The 15,000-nt window shown below is 39.5% G+C and overlaps 1 protein-coding gene across 5 annotated transcripts in view; it reads left to right on the top strand.

The window, feature by feature from the left end:
• The window catches only part of AASS (aminoadipate-semialdehyde synthase), a 62,071-nt gene that overhangs the window by 23,602 nt on the left and 23,469 nt on the right, over positions 1-15,000 (top strand). The gene's annotated exons all lie outside the window — the stretch shown is intronic.

Below are 15,000 nucleotides of genomic sequence, written 5' to 3'. Positions count from 1 at the left end.
AATTCCATTTCGTTTGCCAAAGATAAGCACTCTTATTTCAGTGTTTATCTTTCTTTTTTTTTTTTTTTAAGAGAGAGGGAGAGTATGCACACGAGTGGGAGAGAGAGGCAGCAGGAGAGAGAAGCTTAAGCATAGAGCCCGAGGTGGGGCTCGATCCCGCCACCCTGGGATCATGACCTGAGCCCAAATCGAGAGTCAGACACTCAACTGACTGATCCACCCAGGCACCCCCAGTATTTATTTTTTTTATTTATTTATTTATTTTTTTAAATTGTTTTTTCAACGTTTATTTTATTTTTGGGACAGAGAGAGACAGAGCATGAACGGGGGAGGGACAGAGAGAGAGGGAGGGAAACAGGCTCCAGGCTCCGAGCCATCAGCCCAGAGCCCGACGCGGGGCTCAAACTCACGGACCGTGAGATCGTGACCTGGCTGAAGTCGGACGCTTAACCGACTGCGCCACCCAGGTGCCCCCCCAGTATTTATTTTAAGCGTTCATACTCGCTTTCTCTGTTGAGAATTTCTATTTTTTCATACATTATGAATGTACTGTTCTTTATCACATAGTCATAGTTAGAAAAGCCACTTTATAGTCTTTGCATCATATTTCCCAGTTTCTGGGTCAGCTTGGGGTTGAACTTTATTGATTGTCTTTTCCCTTGAAAATGGGTCAGGTCATAGTTTCCTGGTTTTCTCCAGTTGAATAATTTTGGAGTGTGTCATGGGTGATGTGGATAGCTATGCTGTGGAGATTCTGGATCGTTACATTTCTCTTCAAAGTGTTGATTTTTTGTGTGTTTTAGCAGGCATTTAATTTGGCTAGCTTTAAATTGAAAACTCTGTCTCACCTGAGGTGGGGAGTAGCTCAAATAAAAGTTCAGCTCGTTGCTTTCCTTGGGCTGCTTGACCTGCAGATGCTCAGTTTGGGGGTTATGCTGAGACTCGGAATAGGGTTCACATGAAAGTTGGACTTCGCTTTTTCCGAATCTGTGCCCTCTGCCATCCCCCCTCACATTCTGGAGGCTGTGGTTGCTCTGGGTTCCATTCCTGTTTTTAGATCAGAAAGTAGTGAGCTGGCTGCGTGTTTCTATGTCTTTGCACCACGTTGCCCATCCTGGGCAGTGCCAAAGGCTGGGCAAAGGAAACTACTGTGATGGTTATTTCTTCCAAGTTTTGACGCTCCTCCAAAAACTGCCCGCTATTTTTTCATTCTCGGAAGCCCTCAAGTAGTTGGTTTTGTTTGTATTTTGTCCAGAGTTTGTAGTTGTTATCTGCAGGAGGAATGGTCCGTTAGAGCTGCCCACAGGCCTGAAATGAAATGCGCCAGTCATAATACATAGAATCAACTGGACTCTAGTAGACTTTTGGAGTATGTAGAAGAGCTGTTGGTGAGCCTTTGGCTTTAATTCATCTCTTTGAATGCTTAAATGGTGTGTTTTCGGTGCAACTCTTCCTCTATATGGGCCTGGTTTGTCTTGTGGATGGATTTGACTGTTAATTTCTTGAAATGTGTTTTTGTATGACTGCTCTAATATCACTTACCACTTAAAAAAGTTTTTATAAGCCATTTTCAACTCACAAATTACTACGTTTCAAAACTTCAGTTATAAGTGTATTTCCATTGGACCCTACAACAGCTTTTCATTCCTATTTGTCTTTAATCAAAATTGCCATTCATTGGGGTGCCTGGGTGACTCAGTCAACTGAGCGTGTGACTCTTGATTTTGGCTCAGGTCACCATCTCATGATCTTGTGGGTTCGAGCCCCACATCAGGCTCTGCGCCAACAGTGTGGAGCCTGCTTAGAATTCTCTTTCTCCTCTCTCTCTGCCCCTCCCCTGCTCCCTCTCTCTCTCTGTCTCTCTCTGTCTCTCAAAATAAATAAATAAACATTAAAAATGTATTCATCCAGTAGAGTTGATCTCATATGGATACTAGGAGAAAAGCAAGCCAGTTTAATGAATTCCCAGTAAAGTGTGATTCAGGGTTAGCCTATGTAATTGATGGGGGATAAGTACATTGATTAAATATAATTTTTATTAAAGAACAATATATATTTTTACATTATATAATAGCATGAAAATTAAAGTGTCACATATAAGTGATACATAAGTATAGAGCATGTTAAATTACCAAAAAGACACCCATGTGAACACTACGTAGATTAAAAAAAAAAGCAATGTTAGCATTCCAGAAATCCCCTTATACCCCTCCCTCTACTGTCCCAGCTCTCCTTTCAAAAGATAACTACTATCGGGGTGCCTGGGTGGCTCAGTCAGTTGAGCATCCGACTTCGGCTCAGGTCATGATCTCACGGTTCGTGAGTTTGAGACCCGCGTCAGGCTCTGTGCTGACAGCTCAGAGCCTGGAGCCTGCTTCAGATTCTGTGTCCCCTTCTCTCTCTGCCCCATCCCTGCTTGTGCTCTGTCTCTCTCTGTCTTTCAAAAATGAATAAACATAAAAAAATTTTATTATTTTTTTAAATTTTTTTTAATGTTTATTTATTTTTGAGACAGAGAGAGACAGAGCACGAACAGGGGAGGGGCAGAGAGAGAGGGAGACACAGAATCCGAAACAGGCTCCAGGCTCTGAGCTGTCAGCACAGAGCCCGACGCGGGGCTTGAACTCACAGACCGTGAGATCATGACCTGAGCTGAAGTCAGACGCTTAACCGGCCAAGCCACCCAGGCACCCCAAAAACAATTTAAAAAAAAAGATACCTACTATCTTGACTTGTATGTATGGATTAGTTTTGCCTTTTGGGGGGACAATTTTATTTTATTTTTTGACAGTATTCATGAAAGTTTAAACTCACTTCTGATAATTCCATTAAACTTCTTGGATTTGTTTATGTTCTTTGTTTTTTTTCTTGGTTTTCAGTAAATTCTTATCACTTAATATGCATGTTTTTTATTTTTATTTTTTAAATGTTTTTATTTATTTTGACAGAGAGAGAAAGAGAGAGGATGCGTGAGTGGGGGAGGGACAGAGAGAGGGAGAGAGAGAATACCAAGCAGGCTCTACATTGTCAGTGCAGAGCCAAACATGGGGCTCGATCCCAAGAACCGTGAGATCATGATCTGAGCCAAAACCAAGAGTTGGATGCTTAACTGACTGAGCCACCCAGGTGTCCCTGCATGTTTATTTTTAATTGAATGCTGGATATTGTGTATGTAAAATTGTAGAGATGATTTGAGGCTCTTTGGATGTCGTGTAATTTTCTCCAGAGAAGATTTCCTTTGTTTCTGGCAGGGAGAAAATCACCTCAGTTCAGTGACAGAAGGGCAAAGCCAGGCTTTAGATGTTTAGAAATCTGATGTCTTTCAATTCATCATTCATTTGAAAATGCAGTCTTTCAGGATCCCAAATGAAAATCTGGCATTGACTGGGGTCCCCTTCAGCAGAACTGAAACTCCAATTTTTATTACAATATTATTTAAAGTTGGCCAAAAGCCCTTCCCAGTTTCTCTGCATCCCAGCTGCCACTTCCACATTGGCAACTACACCCATGGAAAGTGGTGACAGATGCCAGACTCATCACTTTGGGCTTCCTTCCCCAGAATTATGGTGCAGCAAGTCTTATCTATCTTAAAATTTTTTGGGGGGCGCCTGGGTGGCTCAGTCGGTTAAGCGTCCGACTTCAGCTCAGGTCACGATCTCGCGGTCCGTGAGTTCGAGCCCCGCGTCGGGCTCTGGGCTGATGGCTCAGAGCCTGGAGCCTGCTTCCGATTCTGTGTCTCCCTCTCTCTCTGCCCCTCCCCCGTTCATGCTGTGTCTCTCTCTGTCTCAAAAATAAATAAATGTTAAAAAAAAAAATTAAAAAAATTTTTTTTAATTTTAACTTCAGTATAGTTAACATGTAATAGTATATTATTTCATGTGTACAATGTAGTGATTCACCAATTCTAAACATTACTCAGTGCTCATTTTGGTAAGTGTACCCTTAATCCTATTGACCTATCTCATACATCCCTTCACCCACCTTCCCCCTGGTAAGCATCTGTTTGTTCTTTATATTTAAGAGTTTATTTTTTGGTTTGTCTCCTTTTTTCCTTTGTTTGCTTAATTCCACATGTGAGGAAAACCATGTGGTATTTGTCTTTCTCTGACTGGCTTATTTTGCTTAGCACTATATTCTTTGATTCCATCCATGTTGTTGCAAATGACAGGATTTCATTCTTTTTTAAAATAATTATTTATTATTTTTGAGAGAGAGAGAGAGAGAGCACAAGCAGGGGGAGGGGCAGAGAGAGAGAGAGAGAGAGAGAGACAGAGAGACAGAGGATCTGAAGCAGGTTCTGTGCTAACAGCAGCCAGCCTGATGCGGAGCTTGAGCTCACCAACTGCGAGATCATGACCTGAGCCGCAGTCAGATGCTCAATCGACTGAGCCACCCAGGCACCCAAGGATTTCATTCTTTTTTATGACTGAGTAAAATTTCAGTGTGTGTGTGTGTGTGTGTGTGTGTGTGTGTGTGTATACACCACACCTTTTTTATCCATTCGTCTATTAATGGATGGATGGGCTGCTTCCATGATTTGTCTATTATAAATAATGCTGCAATAAACATAGGGGTGTGTATATCTTTTCAAATTTGTGGTGTCATATTCTTTGGGTAAATACCCAGTAGTGGAATTACTGGATCATATGGTAGTTCTATTTTTAATTTTCTGAGAAACCTCTGTACTGTTTTCTACAGTGGCTGCTCCAGTTTGCAATCCCATCAACAGTAACAGTGCACAAGTGTTCCTTTTTCTCCACACCCTTCCCAGCATTTGTTGTTTCTTGTGTTTATGATTTTAGCCATTCTGACAGGTGTAAGGTGATATCTCATTGCAGTTTTGATTTGCATTCCCCTGATGATGAGTGATGTTGAGCATCTTTTCATGTGTCATGTTGACCTTCTGTATATCTTCTTTGGAGAAACGTCTGTTCATGTCTTCTGCCCATTTTTAATTGGATTATTTATTTGTTTGTTTTGGTGTTGAGTTATATAGTTCTTTATATATTTTGAATACTAAGCCTTTATGAGATAATGTCATTTGCAAATATCTTCTCCCATTCAGTAGGTTGCCTTTTAGTTCTGTTGATTGTTTCCTTTGCTGTGTAGAAATTTTTGTTTTGATGTAGTCCCAATAGTTTATTTTTGCTTTTGTTTCCCTTGCCTTAGAAGACTTATCTAGAAAAATGTTGCTATGGCCAGTGTTGGAAAAATTACTACCTGTGCTGTCTTCTAGGATTTTTGAGCTTTAGGGTATTACATGTACGTCCTTAGTGCATTTTGAGTTTATTTTTGTGTATGATGTAAGAAAGTGGTCCATTTTCATTATTTTGCATATAGCTATTTCCAAAAACTGTTTGTTGAAAAGGCTGTCTTTTTCCCATTAGATATTCTTTCCTGCTTTGTCAAAGATTAATTGACTATAAGATTATGGGTTTCTTTCTGGGCTCTCTATTTTGTTCTGTCGATCTGTGTGTCTGCTTTTGTGCCAATACCTTACTGTTTTGATGACAACAGCTTTGTAGTGTAACTTGAAATCTGGGATTATCATACCCCTAGTTTTGGTTTTCTTTTTTAAGATTGTTTTGGCTATTTGGGGTCTTTTGTGGTTCCATAAAAATTTTAGGATTGTTTGTTCTACTTTTATGAAAAATACTATTGGTATTTTGATAGGGATTGCATTAAACCTATAGATTGCTTGGGATAGTATGCACATTTTAATAATATTTGTTTTTCCAGTTCATGAGCATGAAATATCTTTCCATTTGTTTGTGCCATCTTCAGTTTCTTTCATCAATGTTTTCTAGTTTTCATAGTACACGTCTTTCACCTCCTAGCTTATTGCTAAGTTTAATAATAAACTCCTAAGCAGTAATAAACTCCTAAGTTTATTGCTAGATATTTTATTCTTTTTGGTGCAAAGGTAAATGGAATTTCTTAATTTCTGTTTCTGCTGCTTCATTATTAGTATATTGAAATGCAGTGGATTTGTGTACATCGATTTTGCATCCCATGACCTTACTGAATTCATGTGTCAGTTCTAGTAGTTTCTTGGTGGAGTCTCTAGAGTTTTCCATATATAGTATCATGTCATCTGCAAATAGTGAAAGTTTTGCTTCTTCCTTTTTAATTTAGATGGCTTTTATCCCTTTTTCTTATGTCATTGCTGTGGCTAGGACTTCCAGTACGATGTTAAATAAAGATGGAGAAAGTGGACATCTTTGTCTTGCTCCCAACCTTAGGGAAAAGCTCTCATTTTCCCCCCACTGAGTGTGATGTTAGCTGTGGGTTTTTCATATAGGGCCTTTATTTTGTTGAGGTATGTTCCCTCTAAACTTATCTTGTTAAGGGTTTTTATAATCAATGGATGTTGTACTTTGTCATATGTTTTCCTGCATCTATTGAAATATTCATATGATTTTTCTCTTTTCTTTTGTTGATGTGATGTATCACACTGATTTGCAAATATTGAACCAAGCTTGCATCCCAGAAACAAATCCCACTTGATCATGGTGAATGATTTTTTTAAATATATTTTGGATTTTATTTGCTAATATTTTGTTGAGGATTTTTGCATCTATTTTCATGAGGGATATTGGCCTGTAGTTTTTGTTGTTGTTGTTGTTTTTTTGTTTTTGTTTTTGTTTTTGTAGTGTGTTTATCTAGTTTTAGTATCAGGGTAATGCTGGCCTCATAGAATCAACCTAGAAGCTATACTTCCCCTTTTATTTTTTGGAATAGTTTGAGAAGACTATAGGTATTGACTCTTCTTTAAATGTTTGGTAGAATTCACCTGTGAAGCCATCTTATCTTGGACTTCTGTTTGTTGGGAGTTTTTTTATTACTTATTCAATTTCATTGCTGATAAGTGGTCTGTTCAAATTTTCTGTTGCTTCCTGATTCAATTTTGGGAGGTTATATGTTCCCAAGAATTTATCCATTTCTTATAGTTTGTCTATTTGTTGGCATATAATTTTTCATAATATTTTTCATAATATTCTTTTAGTCATTTGTATTTTTTTGGTGTTGGTTGTTATTTCTCCTCTTTTATTTCTGATTTTGTTTATTTGAGTCCTCTCTGTTTGTTTCTCTCTCTCTCTGTTTTTTTTGGATGAGTCTGGTTAAAATTTTGTTGGTGTTTTCAAAGAACTAGTTCCTGGTTTCATTGCTCTGTTCTATTGTTTGTTGTGTTTTTGTTTGTTTGTTTCTATTTTGTTTGTTTCTGCTCTAGTATTTATTATTTCTTTCCTTCTATTGGTTTTGGGTCTTGTTTATTGTTTTTTTTCTAGCTCCTCTGAGATTGAGATTTTTCTATTTGAGATTTTTCTTGCTTCTTGGTATAGGCCTATATTGTTATAAACTTTCTTCTTAGAACAGCTTATGTTGCATCTCAAAGATTTTGGACCATTGTGTTTGCATTTTAATTTGTCTTCATGTATTTTTTTTTTGAGAGAGAGAGAGATAGAGACAGAGAGACAGAGAGAGACAGAGAGCAAGTAGAGGAGATTCAGAGAGAGAAAGAGACACAGAATCCAAAGCAGGCTCCAGGCTCTGAGCTCTTGGCACAGAGCACAATGCAGGGCTCGAACTCACAAACTGCAAGGTCATGACCTGAGCCAGAGTCAGATGCTCAGACTGAGCCACCCAGGCACCCCTGTCTCTGTGTATTTTTTTATTTTCTCTTTGATTTCTTCTTTGAGCTATTCATTGTTTAGCAGCTTTTTATGTAATGTCCATGCATATGTGGTCTTTCCAGATTTTTTTCTTGTGGTTGATTTCTAGTTTCATAGTGTTGTGGTCAGAAAAGATACATGGTATGAATGTCATCTTTTTGAATTTGTTGAGATTGTTTTGTGGCCTAATATGTGATCTATTCTGGAGAATGTCCCATGTGCACTTGAAAATAATGTGTATTATGCTATTTTAGGATGGAATGGTCTGAACATATCTGTTAGATCCATCTGGTCCAGTGTGTCACTCAAACACTGTTTCCTTGTTGAATTTCTGTTTGGATGATCTACTCATTGATGTAATTGGGTGTTGAAGTCCCCTACTGTTGTTGTATGACTATCAATTATTTCCTTTATGTTTGTTATTAATTGCTCTATGTATTTGGGTATTCCTATGTTGGGTGCATACATATTTATAATTGTTATATTTTCTTGTTGTATTGTTTTCTGAATGATTATATAGTGTCCTTCTTTGTCTCTTGTTACAGTCTTTGTTTTAAAGTCTTTGCTGTTCAATATAAGTATTGTTATCCCAGTTTTCACATCTGTTTGCGTGATACATTTTGTATTTCTTCACTTTCAGTCTGCATGTGTCTTTAGGTCTGATGTGAGTCTCTTGTGGGCAGTGTATAGATGGATCTTGCTTTTTTATCCATTCTGTCACCATATGTCTTTTGATTGGAGCAAATAGTCCATTTACATTCAAAGTATTTATTTATGGGTATGTATTTATTGCTATTTTGTTGTTTTATGGTTGTTTTTGAGGATCTTCTCTATTTTTTTTCTTCTTTTGCTCTTGTCTTTAATGGCTAGTTGACTTTTCCTAGTGGTATATTTGGGTTCTTTCTGTTTTATTTTTTTGCATATCTATTACTGATTTTTGATTTGTGGTTTTTACTTAGTTTGTATATAACATCTTCTGTGTATGTCAGTCTATATTAAGATGATGCCCACTTAAGTTTGAACCAATTCTTTACCCCTTTCTCTCCCACATTTTAGGTATATGGTGTCATACTTTACATCCTTTTATTTTGTGATTTTCTTGACTGATTTTTATAGATATACTTAATTTTTCTGCTTTTGTGCTTCCTACTTTTCTTACTCCCACTTATGTTCTTTCCTTTCCACTCAAAGAGGCTCCTTTAATATTTCCTGTAGGGCTGGTTTGGTGATCATGAATTCCTTCACTTTTACTTATTTTAAAATGTTTATTTATTTTGAGAGACAGAGAGAGAGCATGAGTGGGGAAGGGACAGAGACAGAGGTAGAGAGAGAATCCTAAGCAGGTTCCATGTTCAGTGCAGAGCCTGATGTGGGGCTCAATTTCACAACTGTGAGATCATGACCTGAGCTGAAATCAAGAGTCAGATGTTTAACTAACTGAGCCACCCAGGCCTCTCAGAATTCCTTTACCTTTAGTTTGTCTGAGAAACTCTTTATCTCTACTTCTATTGTGAACTATAGACTTGCTGGATAGAGAATTCTTGGCAGAAGGTTTTTTTTCTTTCATTACTTTGATTATATCATGCCACTGTCTTCTGGCCTACAAAGTTTCTTCTTTTTTTTTTTTTTAACTTTTTAAATGTTTATTTATTTGAGAGAGAGAGAGAGAGAGAGAGAGAGAGAGAGAGAGAGAAAGTGTGAGTGGGGGAGGAGCAGAGAGAGAGAGGGAGACACAGAATCTGAAGCAGGCTCCAGGCTCTGAGCTGTCAGCACAGAGACCAACACAGGACTTGAACCCATAAACCATGAGATTATGACCTGAGCTGAAGTTGGACACTTAACCAACTGAGCCACCTGGGCAGCCTTGGCCTACAAAGTTTCTGGTGAAAAATCTGCTGATAGCTTTATAAGGTTTCCATTGTATGTAAATGTTTTCTTTTCTCTTGCTGCTTGTAAAATTCTCTCTTTGGCACTACTTTTTGCCATTTTAATTATATGTGGTTTTGTGTGGATCTCCTTGGGTTGATTTTGTTGGGGGCTTTCTGTGCCTCTTGGATCTAGATTTCAGTTTCCTTCCCTGAGATTAGAGAAGTTTTAAGCTATTCTTCAAATAAACGTTCTGCTCCCCTTTTCTGTCTCTTCTTCTGGGATCCCTATAATGCAGATGCATTACACTTGATTGTGTAGCTGAGTTCCCTAAGTCTATTTTCATTTTGTATTATTATTTTTCTCTTATCTGCTTATTATTTTTCTCTTAGCTTATAGATAACAATCAAGCTGATTGTTATCTGTCCTCCAGATCCCTGATATTTTCTTCTGCTTTCTCTAGACCACTATTTATTCCATCTAGTGTATTTAAAATTTTTTTTTAATGTTTATTTATTTTTGAGACAGAGAGAGACAGAGCATGAGCAGGGGAAGAACAGAGAGAGAGGGGGGACACAGAATCTGAAGCAGGCTCCACGCTGTGAGCTGTCAGCACAGACCCCAATGCAAGACTTGAACTCACAGACTGCAAGATCATGACCTGAGCCAAAGTCGGATGCTCAACTGACTGAGCCACCCAGGCGCTTCTCCATCTAGTGTATTTTAAATTTCAATTATTGAGTTCTTCACCTCTGATTTGTTCTTTTTTATGTTTTCTATCTCTTTGTTAAGGGTCTCACTGAGGCCCTCCACTCTTTTCTCAAGTCCAGTGAGTATCTTTGTGGCCATTAGCTAAAGTCTCCTTAAGCATATTACTCATTTCTGTTTCACTTAGGTTATCTTGTTCTGGTTTTATCCTGTTCTTTCATCTGAGACATATTACTCTATCTCCTCATTTTGTCTAACTCTCTGTGTCTGTTTTTATGTGTTAGGAAAGTCAGCTACATCTCTTGCTTTTGAAAGTAGTGGCCTTATGAAGAAGAGATCCTGTAGGGCCCTGTAGTGCAATGTCCCCTGTTGCCCAGAACCTGGCGCTTCACGGATGTCTCCTGTGTGTGCTGCGTGCACTCTGCTGTTGTGGCTCAGCAGCTTTTTCCTTTAGTCCAGTTGTCTGCAATGGCTCTCTTTGCCTGTTTTGGGCAAGGTTTGATCCCTGTGACGTTAGTAGGTCTGTCTGGGGCTGCCTTAAGCTGGAGTTAGGTCAGACCTGGCTTTTGCCATAGATGTAGTAGCACTGAGGTGCAGTTTGCTTTCCCTGTTTTGTCTCCTGGGAAGCTTTTATAAGTGGGTGGGGCCTGCAGTCAGATCAGCTATCTGCCCCCAAACCACTGCTGTGCCTGCAGTCTGACTAGTATGTGTGGTTCATTTTCTTTCTCCCTGAGGTACGCATCACTTTGGAGTACTGCTGGTCTGTCAGGGCTGCTTGCACCCTGCCAAGCTTGTGGCACTGCTTTGGATGGACTCAGACCAAGAGTGTATTGGAAGGGGTGGATCCGCAGAAGCCCGACGTGTCAGATGTGGGGTGTTAGCAAGGCTTGCACAGGTCTTCTGTGGAGTAGACATTCAGCTGAAGCTGGGCTTGAGGGGGTGTGTCTGCAGGGGAACACTTTGGTGGGGCACACTATTAGCAAGAGAGGTAGGAGTGTATGTGCTATGCTGCTTTCAGCTGGTGGCCCGGTGTTTAGCCGGGGGGGTGGGGCAGGGAAATTGCACAGGCCAGCTCCTTCATTCCTAGAGAAGTCTTTCATGGATCCTTGACTCTCCAGCTCGCACTCTGAGATTAGTAAACAAATCTTCCTCCAATATACCCCAGGCGATTTTCAGACTGCTGCTTCTATGCTGTGTCTCACTGGAGCTTTTTGTTGTGCTGTCTCTTTAAGGGTAGGGACTCAGTTTCATCTTGCCTTCCAGGCTCTCCCAGAGCCAAACCAACAGATTTTTAAAGTTCCAGGTTTTAAGTCCTGGTGCTTGTAAGAACCTGTGAAATTCGGCCTCTTTGTTTTTCAAAACCAAATGTTACTGGGATTCATCTTTTCTGTGTGGGCTCCCAGTGTGAGAGTCTGTTTTTCTCCCCTCTCTGTGCCTGTGTTGTCCCTCCCTCCTGTGGAAAGTTCTGCAGGTCCCTGTGTCTCAGCCCTTCCCACCCTCTTTGATGTGGCCTCTTTTCATTTAGCTGTGGAGAGTTTGTTCTGCCAGTCTACAAGTCGTTTTCTGGGTTATTTGAACTGATGTGTTTGTTATCTAGTTGTATCTGTGGGAAAAGGTGAGCTTAGGATCCTCCTATTCTGCTGTCTTTCCAGAAAAAAAATTTTCTTTATCTATCCTTTGAAGACAAAAATTGAGGCTTTTCATGTTTTACCTGGTTTTACTCAATGGGAGGATTGGTCTGAAAAGATCTAATTCACCCTTGTTTAGAAGGGAAATGTCCAAAAAAAAAAAAAAAAAAAAGAGGTTAGAGTGGGAGAGAGCCAAAGCATAAGAGACTCTTAAAAACTGAGAACAAACTGAGGGTTGGTGGGGGGTGGGAGGGAGGGGAGGGTGGGTGATGGGTATTGAGGAGGCACCTTTTGGGATGAGCACTGGGTGTTGTATGGAAACCAATTTGACGATAAACTTCATATATTGACAAATAAATAAAAAATAAAGGCATTGTATTATGAAAAAAAAAATAGAAGGGAAATGTCCATTTAAAAAGATGATATGTTTTTGCTTACTAAATCAGCAGTTTGATAGTCTCTTAGGCAATGTGACAAAGTTAAAAATATCTGACAGTGAGGTGTTGGAGAGTTTTGGTCAGACTGAGGCAGGTGATATTGCCTGTGACTAAGCCGGCTTCTCTAAATTGTCACATATTTTTCCTTTTATACATCACAATAGTCTTCCAGGCAGTGTGGTGGGATTCTCTTAGGGGCATCTATCTCAGCATTATATATAAGCAGTGGACATTTGTGAAAATGTATGGCTATTTATTGTAGTCTTGATTTGTGTGTATCTGCTTACCACTAAAATATTAAGTATTTTGTCTCTGTTCTCATCTGATAACTGTATTGGAGCTGTATTTTCCTTTTTGACGTAAGATTCAGACCCTGTGGCATTGCAGGGCACAGGCTATCATTTTGAGCCAATAGAAAAGTTTGTTTCGCTTGAATTAATTAGATAGTTATTGTCTGCTGGAACAAGGCACACATATGGTTGAAGAAAATGAAAATATACCTTCTGACCTATAGTAGGATGAGGTCCAGGAAGGGAATGAGATAAGTGTGCAATGCTGCCATAAAGTGGAATATGACAATCATTAGAAAAGTGTTAATGGAGTTGTGGAGGGTGAGGCTCTGTCCTGTTGGGTAAAGTCAAGAAAGGTTTTATGAAAGAGGTGACATTTGAGCTGGCTCTTGGTAGATGTATAGGATCTGTTCGTTTGCATGGGAATGGGAGGCATACTATCTGATGGAGACAGGAGAGCAAAGGTGGGAGTTAATTTGACAGAGGGTTTCTGTGAGCTGTCAAGTCTGACAGAGTAAAAGGAGTATGTTGGTTCCATATTGCAAAGGGTCTTAACACCGGGATAAATAGCTTGAAATTAATTTAGGAGAGCGTGATGAGCTCTCAAAGGTGGCATATGTAAAAGTGACAAGGCATACCATATGCTTTAGGACCCTTGTGCTTGTAGTTCTGTCATGATTGAATTCTAGCAAGGAAGGCAGTTAATATAATAATTCAGTAAGCAGCCTTTTGTTGTCTTTTAGGTTTGCCTTTCTGTAGGTGGACTCAAGACACTTAGTTCATTTTCTTGGAAAAAATCCATATGATTATTGCATGTATCCACTAATATATTTATTGAATATTTACCATTGTATTGCACAGGAAAGATGCCGAAGTGCAGTTCTTACCTTCAAGGTGTGCTTCGAGGCAGATTTTGATTAAGGCTTCACAGAGGAGGCAGTTCTTCAGCTATATCTTGGAGGACGAAGAGTAAGAATTCCATGTAGAGGAATAGCATGTGAGACATCCACCTGGTACAGAGGCATGGGAAAGCTGATGTAGATAAGCAGCTCCACACTGTTAATAGGACTTGAGTTTTGAATATGAGACAAAAGGGAGAATTGAGGTCGGAGAGGCAGACTATAGAGAGTCTTGGAGGCCATATAGGGAGCTAGAGACTATATCCTGAGGGTATCGGAAAGCTAGTAAATGATTTCAAATAGACACAGAAGAAATGGTCACATTTTTGTTTTAGAGTGAAGGTAAATGGAAGGCGAGAGGTGGGAGGTAGTTCCCATGGTCTCAGTAAGGCCTAAGTAAGGCTGTAGAGTTAGAGATAAACGGTAGAGAAAATGAAGCTACTAAAGAGTTCAGTGGTTTAGCCATATGCCAAGTGAAATTCAAATCTCGTCTTATTTACTAATGGCTCCTGGCCTGCAGGCAGGGCTGGTAGGTGAAGCAGTCAGCCTGAAGGGGAGTGCTCCATAGGTGCCATGGGCAGAAGAAGCAGTGGGAGGACTGCAGGTATCCCAATTCCATGAGCTTCCCCGAAGGTGCCCTGCCTTACAGATATATATATCTTTTTTTTTTTTTAATGCCTGTATCCCAGGAATAGATAGCCTAAGTGTCATATGTTTTAGATACATGAAAGTAGTTTTGATATTTATTTTAATACAGTAAACAAATATTCTTCTGCCAGTATCTGGCAGGTACATTTTTGTCTTTTCTTAGCTGGGTGAGTGCTCTAGACTTTAACCTAAAAGGATAAGGAGGGAATGGTTGTTTCACTGATCCTAAGGCCCTGACCATCAGAAGCAATAAAACTAACTTATATGACCTCTACCCTTTGGCAATCTACTCAGGAGTTGGATATCTTGGAAGAAAGGAGGAGGATTAGAAGGATGCTGGGGTGTAAATATGAGAGATGTGGCTTTTGTTGTTGGCCATCTGACTCATTCTTGTGAGATTAATGGGAAGACTGGGTGACTTTTTGAGGTCTACTTGGTCAAGCCATTTTCCCTGACACTTTTGAAATTCTGATGTGCTCATACATAGAACTAATCTTGGTGTGAGGTAGACTCCCTATTGCAGGGTTGGGGACTTTTTGTCTGGAAGACCCATTCTCTCTTCTGATAGAACAATGTCTATCCTTTGGGATAGGATACAGGCCTTCTGAGTGGGGACAATGGCTGCACGGCTTGTGGTGATGTTTGTAGCATGTTCAATATGACACATCTAACTGGAGGGGAAGGATAAACTACTTTGTGTTTTCCACAAGCAAAGATGATTATAATCAAATTTTAGTTTTAAAATTGGAACTTGTACTGAAATAGTATGTTCTTGGGGGGCACAATCCATTGCCTGTAGACCTCTATTACCAATTATTGATATTCAGTGCTCTTTAGAAAACTCTTCTAAC

The sequence above is a fragment of the Panthera tigris genome, chromosome A2 (assembly GCF_018350195.1).
Source record: "Panthera tigris isolate Pti1 chromosome A2, P.tigris_Pti1_mat1.1, whole genome shotgun sequence".
NCBI lineage: Eukaryota > Metazoa > Chordata > Mammalia > Carnivora > Felidae > Panthera > Panthera tigris.
This window is presented reverse-complemented; position numbering and strand designations above follow the sequence as displayed.